Source organism: Daphnia pulicaria, chromosome 3 (genome assembly GCF_021234035.1).
Source record: "Daphnia pulicaria isolate SC F1-1A chromosome 3, SC_F0-13Bv2, whole genome shotgun sequence".
NCBI classification, from domain to species: Eukaryota; Metazoa; Arthropoda; class Branchiopoda; order Diplostraca; family Daphniidae; genus Daphnia; species Daphnia pulicaria.
The window spans coordinates 962885-984746 of record NC_060915.1 but is presented as its reverse complement, the minus strand read 5'-3'; the positions used below and the strand labels follow the sequence as shown (position 1 = coordinate 984746).

Genomic DNA, 21862 nt, shown 5'->3' with positions numbered 1-21862 from the left:
TTGAAAAAAAATTTCAAGAAGTTTGTTATTGAAAACAAACTGTTCATCGCCAACGACATCCCGTATTCCCAAGCGGTCACCCTTCCAAGTACTAACGGGACTCGACGTAACTTAACTTCTGGGAGCTGACGAGACCAGGTGCGTTCTACGTGATATGGCCGTTGACATTCAAAAATGAAAATTTACCCTCCCAGTCCCAATGGATGAATAGAAAATCACTTCAAAGTGATAGAAATGTTTGTTCATTGAATTTGGACTCGTAACCATCGCGAATAAAAAAGCGCGATAAACTTTAAAAAACTCGCAATGAAATTTATCCAGAATCATTCAAATAGATGAATTGAACCTATCTCTATGCCATTGAAATTTTTGATCTACGAATTTGGACTGGTAACCATCGCGATTAAAAAACGCGATAAACTTTGAAAAACTCTCAATGGAATTGATCCAGAATCATTCAAATAGATGAATTGAACCTATCTCTATGCCATTGAAACTTTTTATCTAAGAATTTGGACTGGTAACCATCGTGATTGAAAAAAAAATTTCAAGAAGTTTGTTATTGAAAACAAACTGTTCATCGCCAACGACATCCCGTATTCCCAAGCGGTCACCCTTCCAAGTACTAACGGGACTCGACGTAACTTAACTTCTGGGAGCTGACGAGACCAGGTGCGTTCTACGTAATATGGCCGTTGACATTCAAAAATGAAAATTTACCCTCCCAGTCCCAATGGATGAATAGAAAATCACTTCAAAGTGATAGAAATGTTTGTTCATTGAATTTGGACTCGTAACCATCGCGAATAAAAAAGCGCGATAAACTTTGAAAAACTCGCAATGAAATTTATCCAGAATCATTCAAATAGATGAATTGAACCTATCTCTATGCCATTGATATTTTTGATCTACGAATTTGGACTGGTAACCATCGCGATTAAAAAACGCGATAAACTTTGAAAAACTCTCAATGGAATTGATCCAGAATCATTCTTATAGATGAATTGAACCTATCTCTAAGGCATTGAAATTTTTTATCTACGAATTTGGACTGGTAACCATCGTGATTGAAAAAAAATTTCAAGAAGTTTGTTATTGAAAACAAACTGTTCATCGCCAACGACATCCCGTATTCCCAAGCGGTCACCCTTCCAAGTACTAACGGGACTCGACGTAACTTAACTTCTGGGAGCTGACGAGACCAGGTGCGTTCTACGTAATATGGCCGTTGACATTCAAAAATGAAAATTTACCCTCCCAGTCCCAATGGATGAATAGAAAATCACTTCAAAGTGATAGAAATGTTTGTTCATTGAATTTGGACTCGTAACCATCGCGAATAAAAAAGCGCGATAAACTTTGAAAAACTCGCAATGAAATTTATCCAGAATCATTCAAATAGATGAATTGAACCTATCTCTATGCCATTGATATTTTTGATCTACGAATTTGGACTGGTAACCATCGCGATTAAAAAACGCGATAAACTTTGAAAAACTCTCAATGGAATTGATCCAGAATCATTCTTATAGATGAATTGAACCTATCTCTAAGGCATTGAAATTTTTTATCTACGAATTTGGACTGGTAACCATCGTGATTGAAAAAAAATTTCAAGAAGTTTGTTATTGAAAACAAACTGTTCATCGCCAACGACATCCCGTATTCCCAAGCGGTCACCCTTCCAAGTACTAACGGGACTCGACGTAACTTAACTTCTGGGAGCTGACGAGACCAGGTGCGTTCTACGTGATATGGCCGTTGACATTCAAAAATGAAAATTTACCCTCCCAGTCCCAATGGATGAATAGAAAATCACTTCAAAGTGATAGAAATGTTTTTTCATTGAATTTGGACTCGTAACCATCGCGAATAAAAAAGCGCGATAAACTTTGAAAAACTCGCAATGAAATTTATCCAGAATCATTCCTATAGATGAATTGAACCTATCTCTATGCCATTGATATTTTTGATCTACGAATTTGGACTGGTTACCATCGCGATTAAAAAACGCGATAAACTTTGAAAAACTCTCAATGGAATTGATCCAGAATCATTCTTATAGATGAATTGAACCTATCTCTAAGGCATTGAAATTTTTTATCTACGAATTTGGACTGGTAATTATCGTGATTGAAAAAAAATTTCAAGAAGTTTGTTATTGAAAACAAACTGTTCATCGCCAACGACATCCCGTATTCCCAAGCGGTCACCCTTCCAAGTACTAACGGGACTCGACGTAACTTAACTTCTGGGAGCTGACGAAACCAGGTGCGTTCTACGTGATATGGCCGTTGACATTCAAAAATGAAAATTTACCCTCCCAGTCCCAATGGATGAATAGAAAATCACTTCAAAGTGATAGAAATGTTTGTTCATTGAATTTGGACTCGTAACCATCGCGAATAAAAAAGCGCGATAAACTTTGAAAAACTCGCAATGAAATTTATCCAGAATCATTCAAATAGATGAATTGAACCTATCTCTATGCCATTGATATTTTTGATCTACGAATTTGGACTGGTAACCATCGCGATTAAAAAACGCGATAAACTTTGAAAAACTCTCAATGGAATTGATCCAGAATCATTCTTATAGATGAATTGAACCTATCTCTAAGGCATTGAAATTTTTTATCTACGAATTTGGACTGGTAACCATCGTGATTGAAAAAAAATTTCAAGAAGTTTGTTATTGAAAACAAACTGTTCATCGCCAACGACATCCCGTATTCCCAAGCGGTCACCCTTCCAAGTACTAACGGGACTCGACGTAACTTAACTTCTGGGAGCTGACGAGACCAGGTGCGTTCTACGTGATATGGCCGTTGACATTCAAAAATGAAAATTTACCCTCCCAGTCCCAATGGATGAATAGAAAATCACTTCAAAGTGATAGAAATGTTTGTTCATTGAATTTGGACTCGTAACCATCGCGAATAAAAAAGCGCGATAAACTTTAAAAAACTCGCAATGAAATTTATCCAGAATCATTCAAATAGATGAATTGAACCTATCTCTATGCCATTGAAATTTTTGATCTACGAATTTGGACTGGTAACCATCGCGATTAAAAAACGCGATAAACTTTGAAAAACTCTCAATGGAATTGATCCAGAATCATTCTTATAGATGAATTGAACCTATCTCTAAGGCATTGAAATTTTTTATCTACGAATTTGGACTGGTAACCATCGTGATTGAAAAAAAATTTCAAGAAGTTTGTTATTGAAAACAAACTGTTCATCGCCAACGACATCCCGTATTCCCAAGCGGTCACCCTTCCAAGTACTAACGGGACTCGACGTAACTTAACTTCTGGGAGCTGACGAGACCAGGTGCGTTCTACGTGATATGGCCGTTGACATTCAAAAATGAAAATTTACCCTCCCAGTCCCAATGGATGAATAGAAAATCACTTCAAAGTGATAGAAATGTTTGTTCATTGAATTTGGACTCGTAACCATCGCGAATAAAAAAGCGCGATAAACTTTAAAAAACTCGCAATGAAATTTATCCAGAATCATTCAAATAGATGAATTGAACCTATCTCTATGCCATTGAAATTTTTGATCTACGAATTTGGACTGGTAACCATCGCGATTAAAAAACGCGATAAACTTTGAAAAACTCTCAATGGAATTGATCCAGAATCATTCAAATAGATGAATTGAACCTATCTCTATGCCATTGAAACTTTTTATCTAAGAATTTGGACTGGTAACCATCGTGATTGAAAAAAAATTTCAAGAAGTTTGTTATTGAAAACAAACTGTTCATCGCCAACGACATCCCGTATTCCCAAGCGGTCACCCTTCCAAGTACTAACGGGACTCGACGTAACTTAACTTCTGGGAGCTGACGAGACCAGGTGCGTTCTACGTGATATGGCCGTTGACATTCAAAAATGAAAATTTACCCTCCCAGTCCCAATGGATGAATAGAAAATCACTTCAAAGTGATAGAAATGTTTGTTCATTGAATTTGGACTCGTAACCATCGCGAATAAAAAAGCGCGATAAACTTTAAAAAACTCGCAATGAAATTTATCCAGAATCATTCAAATAGATGAATTGAACCTATCTCTATGCCATTGAAATTTTTGATCTACGAATTTGGACTGGTAACCATCGCGATTAAAAAACGCGATAAACTTTGAAAAACTCTCAATGGAATTGATCCAGAATCATTCAAATAGATGAATTGAACCTATCTCTATGCCATTGAAACTTTTTATCTAAGAATTTGGACTGGTAACCATCGTGATTGAAAAAAAATTTCAAGAAGTTTGTTATTGAAAACAAACTGTTCATCGCCAACGACATCCCGTATTCCCAAGCGGTCACCCTTCCAAGTACTAACGGGACTCGACGTAACTTAACTTCTGGGAGCTGACGAGACCAGGTGCGTTCTACGTAATATGGCCGTTGACATTCAAAAATGAAAATTTACCCTCCCAGTCCCAATGGATGAATAGAAAATCACTTCAAAGTGATAGAAATGTTTGTTCATTGAATTTGGACTCGTAACCATCGCGAATAAAAAAGCGCGATAAACTTTGAAAAACTCGCAATGAAATTTATCCAGAATCATTCAAATAGATGAATTGAACCTATCTCTATGCCATTGATATTTTTGATCTACGAATTTGGACTGGTAACCATCGCGATTAAAAAACGCGATAAACTTTGAAAAACTCTCAATGGAATTGATCCAGAATCATTCTTATAGATGAATTGAACCTATCTCTAAGGCATTGAAATTTTTTATCTACGAATTTGGACTGGTAACCATCGTGATTGAAAAAAAATTTCAAGAAGTTTGTTATTGAAAACAAACTGTTCATCGCCAACGACATCCCGTATTCCCAAGCGGTCACCCTTCCAAGTACTAACGGGACTCGACGTAACTTAACTTCTGGGAGCTGACGAGACCAGGTGCGTTCTACGTGATATGGCCGTTGACATTCAAAAATGAAAATTTACCCTCCCAGTCCCAATGGATGAATAGAAAATCACTTCAAAGTGATAGAAATGTTTGTTCATTGAATTTGGACTCGTAACCATCGCGAATAAAAAAGCGCGATAAACTTTAAAAAACTCGCAATGAAATTTATCCAGAATCATTCAAATAGATGAATTGAACCTATCTCTATGCCATTGAAATTTTTGATCTACGAATTTGGACTGGTAACCATCGCGATTAAAAAACGCGATAAACTTTGAAAAACTCTCAATGGAATTGATCCAGAATCATTCAAATAGATGAATTGAACCTATCTCTATGCCATTGAAACTTTTTATCTAAGAATTTGGACTGGTAACCATCGTGATTGAAAAAAAATTTCAAGAAGTTTGTTATTGAAAACAAACTGTTCATCGCCAACGACATCCCGTATTCCCAAGCGGTCACCCTTCCAAGTACTAACGGGACTCGACGTAACTTAACTTCTGGGAGCTGACGAGACCAGGTGCGTTCTACGTGATATGGCCGTTGACATTCAAAAATGAAAATTTACCCTCCCAGTCCCAATGGATGAATAGAAAATCACTTCAAAGTGATAGAAATGTTTGTTCATTGAATTTGGACTCGTAACCATCGCGAATAAAAAAGCGCGATAAACTTTAAAAAACTCGCAATGAAATTTATCCAGAATCATTCAAATAGATGAATTGAACCTATCTCTATGCCATTGAAATTTTTGATCTACGAATTTGGACTGGTAACCATCGCGATTAAAAAACGCGATAAACTTTGAAAAACTCTCAATGGAATTGATCCAGAATCATTCAAATAGATGAATTGAACCTATCTCTATGCCATTGAAACTTTTTATCTAAGAATTTGGACTGGTAACCATCGTGATTGAAAAAAAATTTCAAGAAGTTTGTTATTGAAAACAAACTGTTCATCGCCAACGACATCCCGTATTCCCAAGCGGTCACCCTTCCAAGTACTAACGGGACTCGACGTAACTTAACTTCTGGGAGCTGACGAGACCAGGTGCGTTCTACGTAATATGGCCGTTGACATTCAAAAATGAAAATTTACCCTCCCAGTCCCAATGGATGAATAGAAAATCACTTCAAAGTGATAGAAATGTTTGTTCATTGAATTTGGACTCGTAACCATCGCGAATAAAAAAGCGCGATAAACTTTGAAAAACTCGCAATGAAATTTATCCAGAATCATTCAAATAGATGAATTGAACCTATCTCTATGCCATTGATATTTTTGATCTACGAATTTGGACTGGTAACCATCGCGATTAAAAAACGCGATAAACTTTGAAAAACTCTCAATGGAATTGATCCAGAATCATTCTTATAGATGAATTGAACCTATCTCTAAGGCATTGAAATTTTTTATCTACGAATTTGGACTGGTAACCATCGTGATTGAAAAAAAATTTCAAGAAGTTTGTTATTGAAAACAAACTGTTCATCGCCAACGACATCCCGTATTCCCAAGCGGTCACCCTTCCAAGTACTAACGGGACTCGACGTAACTTAACTTCTGGGAGCTGACGAGACCAGGTGCGTTCTACGTGATATGGCCGTTGACATTCAAAAATGAAAATTTACCCTCCCAGTCCCAATGGATGAATAGAAAATCACTTCAAAGTGATAGAAATGTTTTTTCATTGAATTTGGACTCGTAACCATCGCGAATAAAAAAGCGCGATAAACTTTGAAAAACTCGCAATGAAATTTATCCAGAATCATTCCTATAGATGAATTGAACCTATCTCTATGCCATTGATATTTTTGATCTACGAATTTGGACTGGTTACCATCGCGATTAAAAAACGCGATAAACTTTGAAAAACTCTCAATGGAATTGATCCAGAATCATTCTTATAGATGAATTGAACCTATCTCTAAGGCATTGAAATTTTTTATCTACGAATTTGGACTGGTAATTATCGTGATTGAAAAAAAATTTCAAGAAGTTTGTTATTGAAAACAAACTGTTCATCGCCAACGACATCCCGTATTCCCAAGCGGTCACCCTTCCAAGTACTAACGGGACTCGACGTAACTTAACTTCTGGGAGCTGACGAAACCAGGTGCGTTCTACGTGATATGGCCGTTGACATTCAAAAATGAAAATTTACCCTCCCAGTCCCAATGGATGAATAGAAAATCACTTCAAAGTGATAGAAATGTTTGTTCATTGAATTTGGACTCGTAACCATCGCGAATAAAAAAGCGCGATAAACTTTGAAAAACTCGCAATGAAATTTATCCAGAATCATTCAAATAGATGAATTGAACCTATCTCTATGCCATTGAAATTTTTTATCTAAGAATTTGGACTGGTAACCATCGTGATTGAAAAAAAATTTCAAGAAGTTTGTTATTGAAAACAAACTGTTCATCGCCAACGACATCCCGTATTCCCAAGCGGTCACCCTTCCAAGTACTAACGGGACTCGACGTAACTTAACTTCTGGGAGCTGACGAGACCAGGTGCGTTCTACGTGATATGGCCGTTGACATTCAAAAATGAAAATTTACCCTCCCAGTCCCAATGGATGAATAGAAAATCACTTCAAAGTGATAGAAATGTTTTTTCATTGAATTTGGACTCGTAACCATCGCGAATAAAAAAGCGCGATAAACTTTGAAAAACTCGCAATGAAATTTATCCAGAATCATTCCTATAGATGAATTGAACCTATCTCTATGCCATTGATATTTTTGATCTACGAATTTGGACTGGTAACCATCGCGATTAAAAAACGCGATAAACTTTGAAAAACTCTCAATGGAATTGATCCAGAATCATTCTTATAGATGAATTGAACCTATCTCTAAGGCATTGAAATTTTTTATCTACGAATTTGGACTGGTAATTATCGTGATTGAAAAAAAATTTCAAGAAGTTTGTTATTGAAAACAAACTGTTCATCGCCAACGACATCCCGTATTCCCAAGCGGTCACCCTTCCAAGTACTAACGGGACTCGACGTAACTTAACTTCTGGGAGCTGACGAAACCAGGTGCGTTCTACGTGATATGGCCGTTGACATTCAAAAATGAAAATTTACCCTCCCAGTCCCAATGGATGAATAGAAAATCACTTCAAAGTGATAGAAATGTTTGTTCATTGAATTTGGACTCGTAACCATCGCGAATAAAAAAGCGCGATAAACTTTGAAAAACTCGCAATGAAATTTATCCAGAATCATTCAAATAGATGAATTGAACCTATCTCTATGCCATTGAAATTTTTTATCTAAGAATTTGGACTGGTAACCATCGTGATTGAAAAAAAATTTCAAGAAGTTTGTTATTGAAAACAAACTGTTCATCGCCAACGACATCCCGTATTCCCAAGCGGTCACCCTTCCAAGTACTAACGGGACTCGACGTAACTTAACTTCTGGGAGCTGACGAGACCAGGTGCGTTCTACGTGATATGGCCGTTGACATTCAAAAATGAAAATTTACCCTCCCATTCCCAATGGATGAATAGAAAATCACTTCAAAGTGATAGAAATGTTTGTTCATTGAATTTGGACTCGTAACCATCGCGAATAAAAAAGCGCGATAAACTTTGAAAAACTCTCAATGGAATTGATCCAGAATCATTCTTATAGATGAATTGAACCTATCTCTAAGGCATTGAAATTTTTGATCTACGAATTTGGACTGGTAACCATCGTGATTGAAAAAAAATTTCAAGAAGTTTGTTATTGAAAACAAACTGTTCATCGCCAACGACATCCCGTATTCCCAAGCGGTCACCCTTCCAAGTACTAACGGGACTCGACGTAACTTAACTTCTGGGAGCTGACGAGACCAGGTGCGTTCTACGTGATATGGCCGTTGACATTCAAAAATGAAAATTTACCCTCCCATTCCCAATGGATGAATAGAAAATCACTTCAAAGTGATAGAAATGTTTGTTCATTGAATTTGGACTCGTAACCATCGCGAATAAAAAAGCGCGATAAACTTTGAAAAACTCTCAATGGAATTGATCCAGAATCATTCTTATAGATGAATTGAACCTATCTCTAAGGCATTGAAATTTTTGATCTACGAATTTGGACTGGTAACCATCGTGATTGAAAAAAAATTTCAAGAAGTTTGTTATTGAAAACAAACTGTTCATCGCCAACGACATCCCGTATTCCCAAGCGGTCACCCTTCCAAGTACTAACGGGACTCGACGTAACTTAACTTCTGGGAGCTGACGAAACCAGGTGCGTTCTACGTGATATGGCCGTTGACATTCAAAAATGAAAATTTACCCTCCCAGTCCCAATGGATGAATAGAAAATCACTTCAAAGTGATAGAAATGTTTGTTCATTGAATTTGGACTCGTAACCATCGCGAATAAAAAAGCGCGATAAACTTTGAAAAACTCGCAATGAAATTTATCCAGAATCATTCAAATAGATGAATTGAACCTATCTCTATGCCATTGATATTTTTGATCTACGAATTTGGACTGGTAACCATCGCGATTAAAAAACGCGATAAACTTTGAAAAACTCTCAATGGAATTGATCCAGAATCATTCTTATAGATGAATTGAACCTATCTCTAAGGCATTGAAATTTTTTATCTACGAATTAGGACTGGTAACCATCGTGATTGAAAAAAAATTTCAAGAAGTTTGTTATTGAAAACAAACTGTTCATCGCCAACGACATCCCGTATTCCCAAGCGGTCACCCTTCCAAGTACTAACGGGACTCGACGTAACTTAACTTCTGGGAGCTGACGAGACCAGGTGCGTTCTACGTGATATGGCCGTTGACATTCAAAAATGAAAATTTACCCTCCCAGTCCCAATGGATGAATAGAAAATCACTTCAAAGTGATAGAAATGTTTTTTCATTGAATTTGGACTCGTAACCATCGCGAATAAAAAAGCGCGATAAACTTTGAAAAACTCGCAATGAAATTTATCCAGAATCATTCCTATAGATGAATTGAACCTATCTCTATGCCATTGATATTTTTGATCTACGAATTTGGACTGGTTACCATCGCGATTAAAAAACGCGATAAACTTTGAAAAACTCTCAATGGAATTGATCCAGAATCATTCTTATAGATGAATTGAACCTATCTCTAAGGCATTGAAATTTTTTATCTACGAATTTGGACTGGTAATTATCGTGATTGAAAAAAAATTTCAAGAAGTTTGTTATTGAAAACAAACTGTTCATCGCCAACGACATCCCGTATTCCCAAGCGGTCACCCTTCCAAGTACTAACGGGACTCGACGTAACTTAACTTCTGGGAGCTGACGAAACCAGGTGCGTTCTACGTGATATGGCCGTTGACATTCAAAAATGAAAATTTACCCTCCCAGTCCCAATGGATGAATAGAAAATCACTTCAAAGTGATAGAAATGTTTGTTCATTGAATTTGGACTCGTAACCATCGCGAATAAAAAAGCGCGATAAACTTTGAAAAACTCGCAATGAAATTTATCCAGAATCATTCAAATAGATGAATTGAACCTATCTCTATGCCATTGAAATTTTTTATCTAAGAATTTGGACTGGTAACCATCGTGATTGAAAAAAAATTTCAAGAAGTTTGTTATTGAAAACAAACTGTTCATCGCCAACGACATCCCGTATTCCCAAGCGGTCACCCTTCCAAGTACTAACGGGACTCGACGTAACTTAACTTCTGGGAGCTGACGAGACCAGGTGCGTTCTACGTGATATGGCCGTTGACATTCAAAAATGAAAATTTACCCTCCCAGTCCCAATGGATGAATAGAAAATCACTTCAAAGTGATAGAAATGTTTTTTCATTGAATTTGGACTCGTAACCATCGCGAATAAAAAAGCGCGATAAACTTTGAAAAACTCGCAATGAAATTTATCCAGAATCATTCCTATAGATGAATTGAACCTATCTCTATGCCATTGATATTTTTGATCTACGAATTTGGACTGGTAACCATCGCGAATAAAAAAGCGCGATAAACTTTGAAAAACTCGCAATGAAATTTATCCAGAATCATTCCTATAGATGAATTGAACCTATCTCTATGCCATTGATATTTTTGATCTACGAATTTGGACTGGTTACCATCGCGATTAAAAAACGCGATAAACTTTGAAAAACTCTCAATGGAATTGATCCAGAATCATTCTTATAGATGAATTGAACCTATCTCTAAGGCATTGAAATTTTTTATCTACGAATTTGGACTGGTAATTATCGTGATTGAAAAAAAATTTCAAGAAGTTTGTTATTGAAAACAAACTGTTCATCGCCAACGACATCCCGTATTCCCAAGCGGTCACCCTTCCAAGTACTAACGGGACTCGACGTAACTTAACTTCTGGGAGCTGACGAAACCAGGTGCGTTCTACGTGATATGGCCGTTGACATTCAAAAATGAAAATTTACCCTCCCAGTCCCAATGGATGAATAGAAAATCACTTCAAAGTGATAGAAATGTTTGTTCATTGAATTTGGACTCGTAACCATCGCGAATAAAAAAGCGCGATAAACTTTGAAAAACTCGCAATGAAATTTATCCAGAATCATTCAAATAGATGAATTGAACCTATCTCTATGCCATTGAAATTTTTTATCTAAGAATTTGGACTGGTAACCATCGTGATTGAAAAAAAATTTCAAGAAGTTTGTTATTGAAAACAAACTGTTCATCGCCAACGACATCCCGTATTCCCAAGCGGTCACCCTTCCAAGTACTAACGGGACTCGACGTAACTTAACTTCTGGGAGCTGACGAGACCAGGTGCGTTCTACGTGATATGGCCGTTGACATTCAAAAATGAAAATTTACCCTCCCAGTCCCAATGGATGAATAGAAAATCACTTCAAAGTGATAGAAATGTTTTTTCATTGAATTTGGACTCGTAACCATCGCGAATAAAAAAGCGCGATAAACTTTGAAAAACTCGCAATGAAATTTATCCAGAATCATTCCTATAGATGAATTGAACCTATCTCTATGCCATTGATATTTTTGATCTACGAATTTGGACTGGTAACCATCGCGATTAAAAAACGCGATAAACTTTGAAAAACTCTCAATGGAATTGATCCAGAATCATTCTTATAGATGAATTGAACCTATCTCTAAGGCATTGAAATTTTTTATCTACGAATTTGGACTGGTAATTATCGTGATTGAAAAAAAATTTCAAGAAGTTTGTTATTGAAAACAAACTGTTCATCGCCAACGACATCCCGTATTCCCAAGCGGTCACCCTTCCAAGTACTAACGGGACTCGACGTAACTTAACTTCTGGGAGCTGACGAAACCAGGTGCGTTCTACGTGATATGGCCGTTGACATTCAAAAATGAAAATTTACCCTCCCAGTCCCAATGGATGAATAGAAAATCACTTCAAAGTGATAGAAATGTTTGTTCATTGAATTTGGACTCGTAACCATCGCGAATAAAAAAGCGCGATAAACTTTGAAAAACTCGCAATGAAATTTATCCAGAATCATTCAAATAGATGAATTGAACCTATCTCTATGCCATTGAAATTTTTTATCTAAGAATTTGGACTGGTAACCATCGTGATTGAAAAAAAATTTCAAGAAGTTTGTTATTGAAAACAAACTGTTCATCGCCAACGACATCCCGTATTCCCAAGCGGTCACCCTTCCAAGTACTAACGGGACTCGACGTAACTTAACTTCTGGGAGCTGACGAGACCAGGTGCGTTCTACGTGATATGGCCGTTGACATTCAAAAATGAAAATTTACCCTCCCATTCCCAATGGATGAATAGAAAATCACTTCAAAGTGATAGAAATGTTTGTTCATTGAATTTGGACTCGTAACCATCGCGAATAAAAAAGCGCGATAAACTTTGAAAAACTCTCAATGGAATTGATCCAGAATCATTCTTATAGATGAATTGAACCTATCTCTAAGGCATTGAAATTTTTGATCTACGAATTTGGACTGGTAACCATCGTGATTGAAAAAAAATTTCAAGAAGTTTGTTATTGAAAACAAACTGTTCATCGCCAACGACATCCCGTATTCCCAAGCGGTCACCCTTCCAAGTACTAACGGGACTCGACGTAACTTAACTTCTGGGAGCTGACGAGACCAGGTGCGTTCTACGTAATATGGCCGTTGACATTCAAAAATGAAAATTTACCCTCCCAGTCCCAATGGATGAATAGAAAATCACTTCAAAGTGATAGAAATGTTTGTTCATTGAATTTGGACTCGTAACCATCGCGAATAAAAAAGCGCGATAAACTTTGAAAAACTCGCAATGAAATTTATCCAGAATCATTCAAATAGATGAATTGAACCTATCTCTATGCCATTGAAATTTTTTATCTAAGAATTTGGACTGGTAACCATCGTGATTGAAAAAAAATTTCAAGAAGTTTGTTATTGAAAACAAACTGTTCATCGCCAACGACATCCCGTATTCCCAAGCGGTCACCCTTCCAAGTACTAACGGGACTCGACGTAACTTAACTTCTGGGAGCTGACGAGACCAGGTGCGTTCTACGTGATATGGCCGTTGACATTCAAAAATGAAAATTTACCCTCCCATTCCCAATGGATGAATAGAAAATCACTTCAAAGTGATAGAAATGTTTGTTCATTGAATTTGGACTCGTAACCATCGCGAATAAAAAAGCGCGATAAACTTTGAAAAACTCTCAATGGAATTGATCCAGAATCATTCTTATAGATGAATTGAACCTATCTCTAAGGCATTGAAATTTTTGATCTACGAATTTGGACTGGTAACCATCGTGATTGAAAAAAAATTTCAAGAAGTTTGTTATTGAAAACAAACTGTTCATCGCCAACGACATCCCGTATTCCCAAGCGGTCACCCTTCCAAGTACTAACGGGACTCGACGTAACTTAACTTCTGGGAGCTGACGAAACCAGGTGCGTTCTACGTGATATGGCCGTTGACATTCAAAAATGAAAATTTACCCTCCCAGTCCCAATGGATGAATAGAAAATCACTTCAAAGTGATAGAAATGTTTGTTCATTGAATTTGGACTCGTAACCATCGCGAATAAAAAAGCGCGATAAACTTTGAAAAACTCGCAATGAAATTTATCCAGAATCATTCAAATAGATGAATTGAATCTATCTCTATGCCATTGAAACTTTTTATCTAAGAAATTGGACTGGTAACCATCGTGATTGAAAAAAAATTTCAAGAAGTTTGTTATTGAAAACAAACTGTTCATCGCCAACGACATCCCGTATTCCCAAGCGGTCACCCTTCCAAGTACTAACGGGACTCGACGTAACTTAACTTCTGGGAGCTGACGAGACCAGGTGCGTTCTACGTAATATGGCCGTTGACATTCAAAAATGAAAATTTACCCTCCCAGTCCCAATGGATGAATAGAAAATCACTTCAAAGTGATAGAAATGTTTGTTCATTGAATTTGGACTCGTAACCATCGCGAATAAAAAAGCGCGATAAACTTTGAAAAACTCGCAATGAAATTTATCCAGAATCATTCAAATAGATGAATTGAACCTATCTCTATGCCATTGATATTTTTGATCTACGAATTTGGACTGGTAACCATCGCGATTAAAAAACCCGATAAACTTTGAAAAACTCTCAATGGAATTGATCCAGAATCATTCTTATAGATGAATTGAACCTATCTCTAAGGCATTGAAATTTTTGATCTACGAATTTGGACTGGTAACCATCGTGATTGAAAAAAAATTTCAAGAAGTTTGTTATTGAAAACAAACTGTTCATCGCCAACGACATCCCGTATTCCCAAGCGGTCACCCTTCCAAGTACTAACGGGACTCGACGTAACTTAACTTCTGGGAGCTGACGAAACCAGGTGCGTTCTACGTGATATGGCCGTTGACATTCAAAAATGAAAATTTACCCTCCCAGTCCCAATGGATGAATAGAAAATCACTTCAAAGTGATAGAAATGTTTGTTCATTGAATTTGGACTCGTAACCATCGCGAATAAAAAAGCGCGATAAACTTTGAAAAACTCGCAATGAAATTTATCCAGAATCATTCAAATAGATGAATTGAACCTATCTCTATGCCATTGAAACTTTTTATCTAAGAATTTGGACTGGTAACCATCGTGATTGAAAAAAAATTTCAAGAAGTTTGTTATTGAAAACAAACTGTTCATCGCCAACGACATCCCGTATTCCCAAGCGGTCACCCTTCCAAGTACTAACGGGACTCGACGTAACTTAACTTCTGGGAGCTGACGAGACCAGGTGCGTTCTACGTAATATGGCCGTTGACATTCAAAAATGAAAATTTACCCTCCCAGTCCCAATGGATGAATAGAAAATCACTTCAAAGTGATAGAAATGTTTGTTCATTGAATTTGGACTCGTAACCATCGCGAATAAAAAAGCGCGATAAACTTTGAAAAACTCGCAATGAAATTTATCCAGAATCATTCAAATAGATGAATTGAACCTATCTCTATGCCATTGATATTTTTGATCTACGAATTTGGACTGGTAACCATCGCGATTAAAAAACGCGATAAACTTTGAAAAACTCTCAATGGAATTGATCCAGAATCATTCTTATAGATGAATTGAACCTATCTCTAAGGCATTGAAATTTTTTATCTACGAATTTGGACTGGTAACCATCGTGATTGAAAAAAAATTTCAAGAAGTTTGTTATTGAAAACAAACTGTTCATCGCCAACGACATCCCGTATTCCCAAGCGGTCACCCTTCCAAGTACTAACGGGACTCGACGTAACTTAACTTCTGGGAGCTGACGAAACCAGGTGCGTTCTACGTGATATGGCCGTTGACATTCAAAAATGAAAATTTACCCTCCCAGTCCCAATGGATGAATAGAAAATCACTTCAAAGTGATAGAAATGTTTGTTCATTGAATTTGGACTCGTAACCATCGCGAATAAAAAAGCGCGATAAACTTTGAAAAACTCGCAATGAAATTTATCCAGAATCATTCAAATAGATGAATTGAATCTATCTCTATGCCATTGAAACTTTTTATCTAAGAAATTGGACTGGTAACCATCGTGATTGAAAAAAAATTTCAAGAAGTTTGTTATTGAAAACAAACTGTTCATCGCCAACGACATCCCGTATTCCCAAGCGGTCACCCTTCCAAGTACTAACGGGACTCGACGTAACTTAACTTCTGGGAGCTGACGAGACCAGGTGCGTTCTACGTAATATGGCCGTTGACATTCAAAAATGAAAATTTACCCTCCCAGTCCCAATGGATGAATAGAAAATCACTTCAAAGTGATAGAAATGTTTGTTCATTGAATTTGGACTCGTAACCATCGCGAATAAAAAAGCGCGATAAACTTTGAAAAACTCGCAATGAAATTTATCCAGAATCATTCAAATAGATGAATTGAACCTATCTCTATGCCATTGATATTTTTGATCTACGAATTTGGACTGGTAACCATCGCGATTAAAAAACCCGATAAACTTTGAAAAACTCTCAATGGAATTGATCCAGAATCATTCTTATAGATGAATTGAACCTATCTCTAAGGCATTGAAATTTTTGATCTACGAATTTGGACTGGTAACCATCGTGATTGAAAAAAAATTTCAAGAAGTTTGTTATTGAAAACAAACTGTTCATCGCCAACGACATCCCGTATTCCCAAGCGGTCACCCTTCCAAGTACTAACGGGACTCGACGTAACTTAACTTCTGGGAGCTGACGAAACCAGGTGCGTTCTACGTGATATGGCCGTTGACATTCAAAAATGAAAATTTACCCTCCCAGTCCCAATGGATGAATAGAAAATCACTTCAAAGTGATAGAAATGTTTGTTCATTGAATTTGGACTCGTAACCATCGCGAATAAAAAAGCGCGATAAACTTTGAAAAACTCGCAATGAAATTTATCCAGAATCATTCAAATAGATGAATTGAACCTATCTCTATGCCATTGAAACTTTTTATCTAAGAATTTGGACTGGTAACCATCGTGATTGAAAAAAAATTTCAAGAAGTTTGTTATTGAAAACAAACTGTTCATCGCCAACGACATCCCGTATTCCCAAGCGGTCACCCTTCCAAGTACTAACGGGACTCGACGTAACTTAACTTCTGGGAGCTGACGAGACCAGGTGCGTTCTACGTAATATGGCCGTTGACATTCAAAAATGAAAATTTACCCTCCCAGTCCCAATGGATGAATAGAAAATCACTTCAAAGTGATAGAAATGTTTGTTCATTGAATTTGGACTCGTAACCATCGCGAATAAAAAAGCGCGATAAACTTTGAAAAACTCGCAATGAAATTTATCCAGAATCATTCAAATAGATGAATTGAACCTATCTCTATGCCATTGATATTTTTGATCTACGAATTTGGACTGGTAACCATCGCGATTAAAAAACGCGATAAACTTTGAAAAACTCTCAATGGAATTGATCCAGAATCATTCTTATAGATGAATTGAACCTATCTCTAAGGCATTGAAATTTTTTATCTACGAATTTGGACTGGTAACCATCGTGATTGAAAAAAAATTTCAAGAAGTTTGTTATTGAAAACAAACTGTTCATCGCCAACGACATCCCGTATTCCCAAGCGGTCACCCTTCCAAGTACTAACGGGACTCGACGTAACTTAACTTCTGGGAGCTGACGAAACCAGGTGCGTTCTACGTGATATGGCCGTTGACATTCAAAAATGAAAATTTACCCTCCCAGTCCCAATGGATGAATAGAAAATCACTTCAAAGTGATAGAAATGTTTGTTCATTGAATTTGGACTCGTAACCATCGCGAATAAAAAAGCGCGATAAACTTTGAAAAACTCGCAATGAAATTTATCCAGAATCATTCAAATAGATGAATTGAATCTATCTCTATGCCATTGAAACTTTTTATCTAAGAAATTGGACTGGTAACCATCGTGATTGAAAAAAAATTTCAAGAAGTTTGTTATTGAAAACAAACTGTTCATCGCCAACGACATCCCGTATTCCCAAGCGGTCACCCTTCCAAGTACTAACGGGACTCGACGTAACTTAACTTCTGGGAGCTGACGAGACCAGGTGCGTTCTACGTAATATGGCCGTTGACATTCAAAAATGAAAATTTACCCTCCCAGTCCCAATGGATGAATAGAAAATCACTTCAAAGTGATAGAAATGTTTGTTCATTGAATTTGGACTCGTAACCATCGCGAATAAAAAAGCGCGATAAACTTTGAAAAACTCGCAATGAAATTTATCCAGAATCATTCAAATAGATGAATTGAACCTATCTCTATGCCATTGATATTTTTGATCTACGAATTTGGACTGGTAACCATCGCGATTAAAAAACCCGATAAACTTTGAAAAACTCTCAATGGAATTGATCCAGAATCATTCTTATAGATGAATTGAACCTATCTCTAAGGCATTGAAATTTTTGATCTACGAATTTGGACTGGTAACCATCGTGATTGAAAAAAAATTTCAAGAAGTTTGTTATTGAAAACAAACTGTTCATCGCCAACGACATCCCGTATTCCCAAGCGGTCACCCTTCCAAGTACTAACGGGACTCGACGTAACTTAACTTCTGGGAGCTGACGAAACCAGGTGCGTTCTACGTGATATGGCCGTTGACATTCAAAAATGAAAATTTACCCTCCCAGTCCCAATGGATGAATAGAAAATCACTTCAAAGTGATAGAAATGTTTGTTCATTGAATTTGGACTCGTAACCATCGCGAATAAAAAAGCGCGATAAACTTTGAAAAACTCGCAATGAAATTTATCCAGAATCATTCAAATAGATGAATTGAACCTATCTCTATGCCATTGATATTTTTGATCTACGAATTTGGACTGGTAACCATCGCGATTAAAAAACCCGATAAACTTTGAAAAACTCTCAATGGAATTGATCCAGAATCATTCTTATAGATGAATTGAACCTATCTCTAAGGCATTGAAATTTTTGATCTACGAATTTGGACTGGTAACCATCGTGATTGAAAAAAAATTTCAAGAAGTTTGTTATTGAAAACAAACTGTTCATCGCCAACGACATCCCGTATTCCCAAGCGGTCACCCTTCCAAGTACTAACGGGACTCGACGTAACTTAACTTCTGGGAGCTGACGAAACCAGGTGCGTTCTACGTGATATGGCCGTTGACATTCAAAAATGAAAATTTACCCTCCCAGTCCCAATGGATGAATAGAAAATCACTTCAAAGTGATAGAAATGTTTGTTCATTGAATTTGGACTCGTAACCATCGCGAATAAAAAAGCGCGATAAACTTTGAAAAACTCGCAATGAAATTTATCCAGAATCATTCAAATAGATGAATTGAACCTATCTCTATGCCATTGAAACTTTTTATCTAAGAATTTGGACTGGTAACCATCGTGATTGAAAAAAAATTTCAAGAAGTTTGTTATTGAAAACAAACTGTTCATCGCCAACGACATCCCGTATTCCCAAGCGGTCACCCTTCCAAGTACTAACGGGACTCGACGTAACTTAACTTCTGGGAGCTGACGAGACCAGGTGCGTTCTACGTAATATGGCCGTTGACATTCAAAAATGAAAATTTACCCTCCCAGTCCCAATGGATGAATAGAAAATCACTTCAAAGTGATAGAAATGTTTGTTCATTGAATTTGGACTCGTAACCATCGCGAATAAAAAAGCGCGATAAACTTTGAAAAACTCGCAATGAAATTTATCCAGAATCATTCAAATAGATGAATTGAACCTATCTCTATGCCATTGATATTTTTGATCTACGAATTTGGACTGGTAACCATCGCGATTAAAAAACGCGATAAACTTTGAAAAACTCTCAATGGAATTGATCCAGAATCATTCTTATAGATGAATTGAACCTATCTCTAAGGCATTGAAATTTTTTATCTACGAATTTGGACTGGTAACCATCGTGATTGAAAAAAAATTTCAAGAAGTTTGTTATTGAAAACAAACTGTTCATCGCCAACGACATCCCGTATTCCCAAGCGGTCACCCTTCCAAGTACTAACGGGACTCGACGTAACTTAACTTCTGGGAGCTGACGAGACCAGGTGCGTTCTACGTGATATGGCCGTTGACATTCAAAAATGAAAATTTACCCTCCCAGTCCCAATGGATGAATAGAAAATCACTTCAAAGTGATAGAAATGTTTGTTCATTGAATTTGGACTCGTAACCATCGCGAATAAAAAAGCGCGATAAACTTTAAAAAACTCGCAATGAAATTTATCCAGAATCATTCAAATAGATGAATTGAACCTATCTCTATGCCATTGATATTTTTGATCTACGAATTTGGACTGGTAACCATCGCGATTAAAAAACGCGATAAACTTTGAAAAACTCTCAATGGAATTGATCCAGAATCATTCTTATAGATAAATTGAACCTATCTCTAAGGCATTGAAATTTTTTATCTACGAATTTGGACTGGTAACCATCGTGATTGAAAAAAAATTTCAAGAAGTTTGTTATTGAAAACAAACTGTTCATCGCCAACGACATCCCGTATTCCCAAGCGGTCACCCTTCCAAGTACTAACGGGACTCGACGTAACTTAACTTCTGGGAGCTGACGAGACCAGGTGCGTTCTACGTAATATGGCCGTTGACATTCAAAAATGAAAATTTACCCTCCCAGTCCCAATGGATGAATAGAAAATCACTTCAAAGTGATAGAAATGTTTGTTCATTGAATTTGGACTCGTAACCATCGCGAATAAAAAAGCGCGATAAACTTTGAAAAACTCGCAATGAAATTTATCCAGAATCATTCAAATAGATGAATTGAACCTATCTCTATGCCATTGAAACTTTTTATCTAAGAATTTGGACTGGTAACCATCGTGATTGAAAAAAAATTTCAAGAAGTTTGTTATTGAAAACAAACTGTTCATCGCCAACGACATCCCGTATTCCCAAGCGGTCACCCTTCCAAGTACTAACGGGACTCGACGTAACTTAACTTCTGGGAGCTGACGAGACCAGGTGCGTTCTACGTAATATGGCCGTTGACATTCAAAAATGAAAATTTACCCTCCCAGTCCCAATGGATGAATAGAAAATCACTTCAAAGTGATAGAAATGTTTGTTCATTGAATTTGGACTCGTAACCATCGCGAATAAAAAAGCGCGATAAACTTTGAAAAACTCGCAATGAAATTTATCCAGAATCATTCAAATAGATGAATTGAACCTATCTCTATGCCATTGATATTTTTGATCTACGAATTTGGACTGGTAACCATCGCGATTAAAAAACGCGATAAACTTTGAAAAACTCTCAATGGAATTGATCCAGAATCATTCTTATAGATGAATTGAACCTATCTCTAAGGCATTGAAATTTTTTATCTACGAATTTGGACTGGTAACCATCGTGATTGAAAAAAAATTTCAAGAAGTTTGTTATTGAAAACAAACTGTTCATCGCCAACGACATCCCGTATTCCCAAGCGGTCACCCTTCCAAGTACTAACGGGACTCGACGTAACTTAACTTCTGGGAGCTGACGAGACCAGGTGCGTTCTACGTGATATGGCCGTTGACATTCAAAAATGAAAATTTACCCTCCCAGTCCCAATGGATGAATAGAAAATCACTTCAAAGTGATAGAAATGTTTGTTCATTGAATTTGGACTCGTAACCATCGCGAATAAAAAAGCGCGATAAACTTTAAAAAACTCGCAATGAAATTTATCCAGAATCATTCAAATAGATGAATTGAACCTATCTCTATGCCATTGATATTTTTGATCTACGAATTTGGACTGGTAACCATCGCGATTAAAAAACGCGATAAACTTTGAAAAACTCTCAATGGAATTGATCCAGAATCATTCTTATAGATAAATTGAACCTATCTCTAAGG

General features: G+C 36.9%; 45 pseudogenes; all 45 read right to left on the bottom strand.

Annotated features, from left to right (window-relative positions):
• Nucleotides 1–47: 47 nt before the first annotated feature.
• On the bottom strand, nucleotides 48–166 carry LOC124330886 (annotated as a pseudogene).
• Nucleotides 167–581: 415 nt separating this feature from the next.
• Nucleotides 582–700, bottom strand: LOC124334113 (annotated as a pseudogene).
• Nucleotides 701–1114: 414 nt separating this feature from the next.
• LOC124334112 lies at nucleotides 1115–1233 on the bottom strand (annotated as a pseudogene).
• Nucleotides 1234–1647: 414 nt separating this feature from the next.
• On the bottom strand, nucleotides 1648–1766 carry LOC124330885 (annotated as a pseudogene).
• Nucleotides 1767–2180: 414 nt separating this feature from the next.
• LOC124334165 lies at nucleotides 2181–2299 on the bottom strand (annotated as a pseudogene).
• A 414-nt stretch (nucleotides 2300–2713) lies between these two features.
• LOC124330884 lies at nucleotides 2714–2832 on the bottom strand (annotated as a pseudogene).
• A 414-nt stretch (nucleotides 2833–3246) lies between these two features.
• Nucleotides 3247–3365, bottom strand: LOC124330883 (annotated as a pseudogene).
• A 414-nt stretch (nucleotides 3366–3779) lies between these two features.
• LOC124330882 lies at nucleotides 3780–3898 on the bottom strand (annotated as a pseudogene).
• A 414-nt stretch (nucleotides 3899–4312) lies between these two features.
• LOC124334111 lies at nucleotides 4313–4431 on the bottom strand (annotated as a pseudogene).
• A 414-nt stretch (nucleotides 4432–4845) lies between these two features.
• Nucleotides 4846–4964, bottom strand: LOC124330881 (annotated as a pseudogene).
• A 414-nt stretch (nucleotides 4965–5378) lies between these two features.
• Nucleotides 5379–5497, bottom strand: LOC124330879 (annotated as a pseudogene).
• A 414-nt stretch (nucleotides 5498–5911) lies between these two features.
• LOC124334110 lies at nucleotides 5912–6030 on the bottom strand (annotated as a pseudogene).
• A 414-nt stretch (nucleotides 6031–6444) lies between these two features.
• Nucleotides 6445–6563, bottom strand: LOC124330878 (annotated as a pseudogene).
• A 414-nt stretch (nucleotides 6564–6977) lies between these two features.
• Nucleotides 6978–7096, bottom strand: LOC124334164 (annotated as a pseudogene).
• Nucleotides 7097–7380: 284 nt separating this feature from the next.
• Nucleotides 7381–7499, bottom strand: LOC124330877 (annotated as a pseudogene).
• Nucleotides 7500–7913: 414 nt separating this feature from the next.
• LOC124334163 lies at nucleotides 7914–8032 on the bottom strand (annotated as a pseudogene).
• A 284-nt stretch (nucleotides 8033–8316) lies between these two features.
• LOC124330876 lies at nucleotides 8317–8435 on the bottom strand (annotated as a pseudogene).
• Nucleotides 8436–8719: 284 nt separating this feature from the next.
• LOC124330875 lies at nucleotides 8720–8838 on the bottom strand (annotated as a pseudogene).
• Nucleotides 8839–9122: 284 nt separating this feature from the next.
• Nucleotides 9123–9241, bottom strand: LOC124334162 (annotated as a pseudogene).
• Nucleotides 9242–9655: 414 nt separating this feature from the next.
• LOC124330874 lies at nucleotides 9656–9774 on the bottom strand (annotated as a pseudogene).
• A 414-nt stretch (nucleotides 9775–10188) lies between these two features.
• Nucleotides 10189–10307, bottom strand: LOC124334161 (annotated as a pseudogene).
• A 284-nt stretch (nucleotides 10308–10591) lies between these two features.
• Nucleotides 10592–10710, bottom strand: LOC124330873 (annotated as a pseudogene).
• Nucleotides 10711–11255: 545 nt separating this feature from the next.
• Nucleotides 11256–11374, bottom strand: LOC124334160 (annotated as a pseudogene).
• A 284-nt stretch (nucleotides 11375–11658) lies between these two features.
• On the bottom strand, nucleotides 11659–11777 carry LOC124330872 (annotated as a pseudogene).
• A 414-nt stretch (nucleotides 11778–12191) lies between these two features.
• On the bottom strand, nucleotides 12192–12310 carry LOC124334159 (annotated as a pseudogene).
• Nucleotides 12311–12594: 284 nt separating this feature from the next.
• On the bottom strand, nucleotides 12595–12713 carry LOC124330870 (annotated as a pseudogene).
• Nucleotides 12714–12997: 284 nt separating this feature from the next.
• Nucleotides 12998–13116, bottom strand: LOC124334108 (annotated as a pseudogene).
• Nucleotides 13117–13400: 284 nt separating this feature from the next.
• On the bottom strand, nucleotides 13401–13519 carry LOC124330869 (annotated as a pseudogene).
• A 284-nt stretch (nucleotides 13520–13803) lies between these two features.
• On the bottom strand, nucleotides 13804–13922 carry LOC124334158 (annotated as a pseudogene).
• Nucleotides 13923–14206: 284 nt separating this feature from the next.
• Nucleotides 14207–14325, bottom strand: LOC124334107 (annotated as a pseudogene).
• Nucleotides 14326–14739: 414 nt separating this feature from the next.
• Nucleotides 14740–14858, bottom strand: LOC124334157 (annotated as a pseudogene).
• A 284-nt stretch (nucleotides 14859–15142) lies between these two features.
• LOC124334106 lies at nucleotides 15143–15261 on the bottom strand (annotated as a pseudogene).
• A 414-nt stretch (nucleotides 15262–15675) lies between these two features.
• Nucleotides 15676–15794, bottom strand: LOC124334155 (annotated as a pseudogene).
• A 284-nt stretch (nucleotides 15795–16078) lies between these two features.
• On the bottom strand, nucleotides 16079–16197 carry LOC124334105 (annotated as a pseudogene).
• Nucleotides 16198–16611: 414 nt separating this feature from the next.
• Nucleotides 16612–16730, bottom strand: LOC124334154 (annotated as a pseudogene).
• Nucleotides 16731–17014: 284 nt separating this feature from the next.
• Nucleotides 17015–17133, bottom strand: LOC124334104 (annotated as a pseudogene).
• A 414-nt stretch (nucleotides 17134–17547) lies between these two features.
• On the bottom strand, nucleotides 17548–17666 carry LOC124334153 (annotated as a pseudogene).
• Nucleotides 17667–17950: 284 nt separating this feature from the next.
• LOC124334103 lies at nucleotides 17951–18069 on the bottom strand (annotated as a pseudogene).
• A 414-nt stretch (nucleotides 18070–18483) lies between these two features.
• LOC124334151 lies at nucleotides 18484–18602 on the bottom strand (annotated as a pseudogene).
• Nucleotides 18603–19016: 414 nt separating this feature from the next.
• On the bottom strand, nucleotides 19017–19135 carry LOC124334150 (annotated as a pseudogene).
• Nucleotides 19136–19419: 284 nt separating this feature from the next.
• LOC124334102 lies at nucleotides 19420–19538 on the bottom strand (annotated as a pseudogene).
• Nucleotides 19539–19952: 414 nt separating this feature from the next.
• On the bottom strand, nucleotides 19953–20071 carry LOC124330867 (annotated as a pseudogene).
• A 414-nt stretch (nucleotides 20072–20485) lies between these two features.
• On the bottom strand, nucleotides 20486–20604 carry LOC124334101 (annotated as a pseudogene).
• A 284-nt stretch (nucleotides 20605–20888) lies between these two features.
• Nucleotides 20889–21007, bottom strand: LOC124334100 (annotated as a pseudogene).
• Nucleotides 21008–21421: 414 nt separating this feature from the next.
• Nucleotides 21422–21540, bottom strand: LOC124330866 (annotated as a pseudogene).
• Nucleotides 21541–21862: the final 322 nt, after the last annotated feature.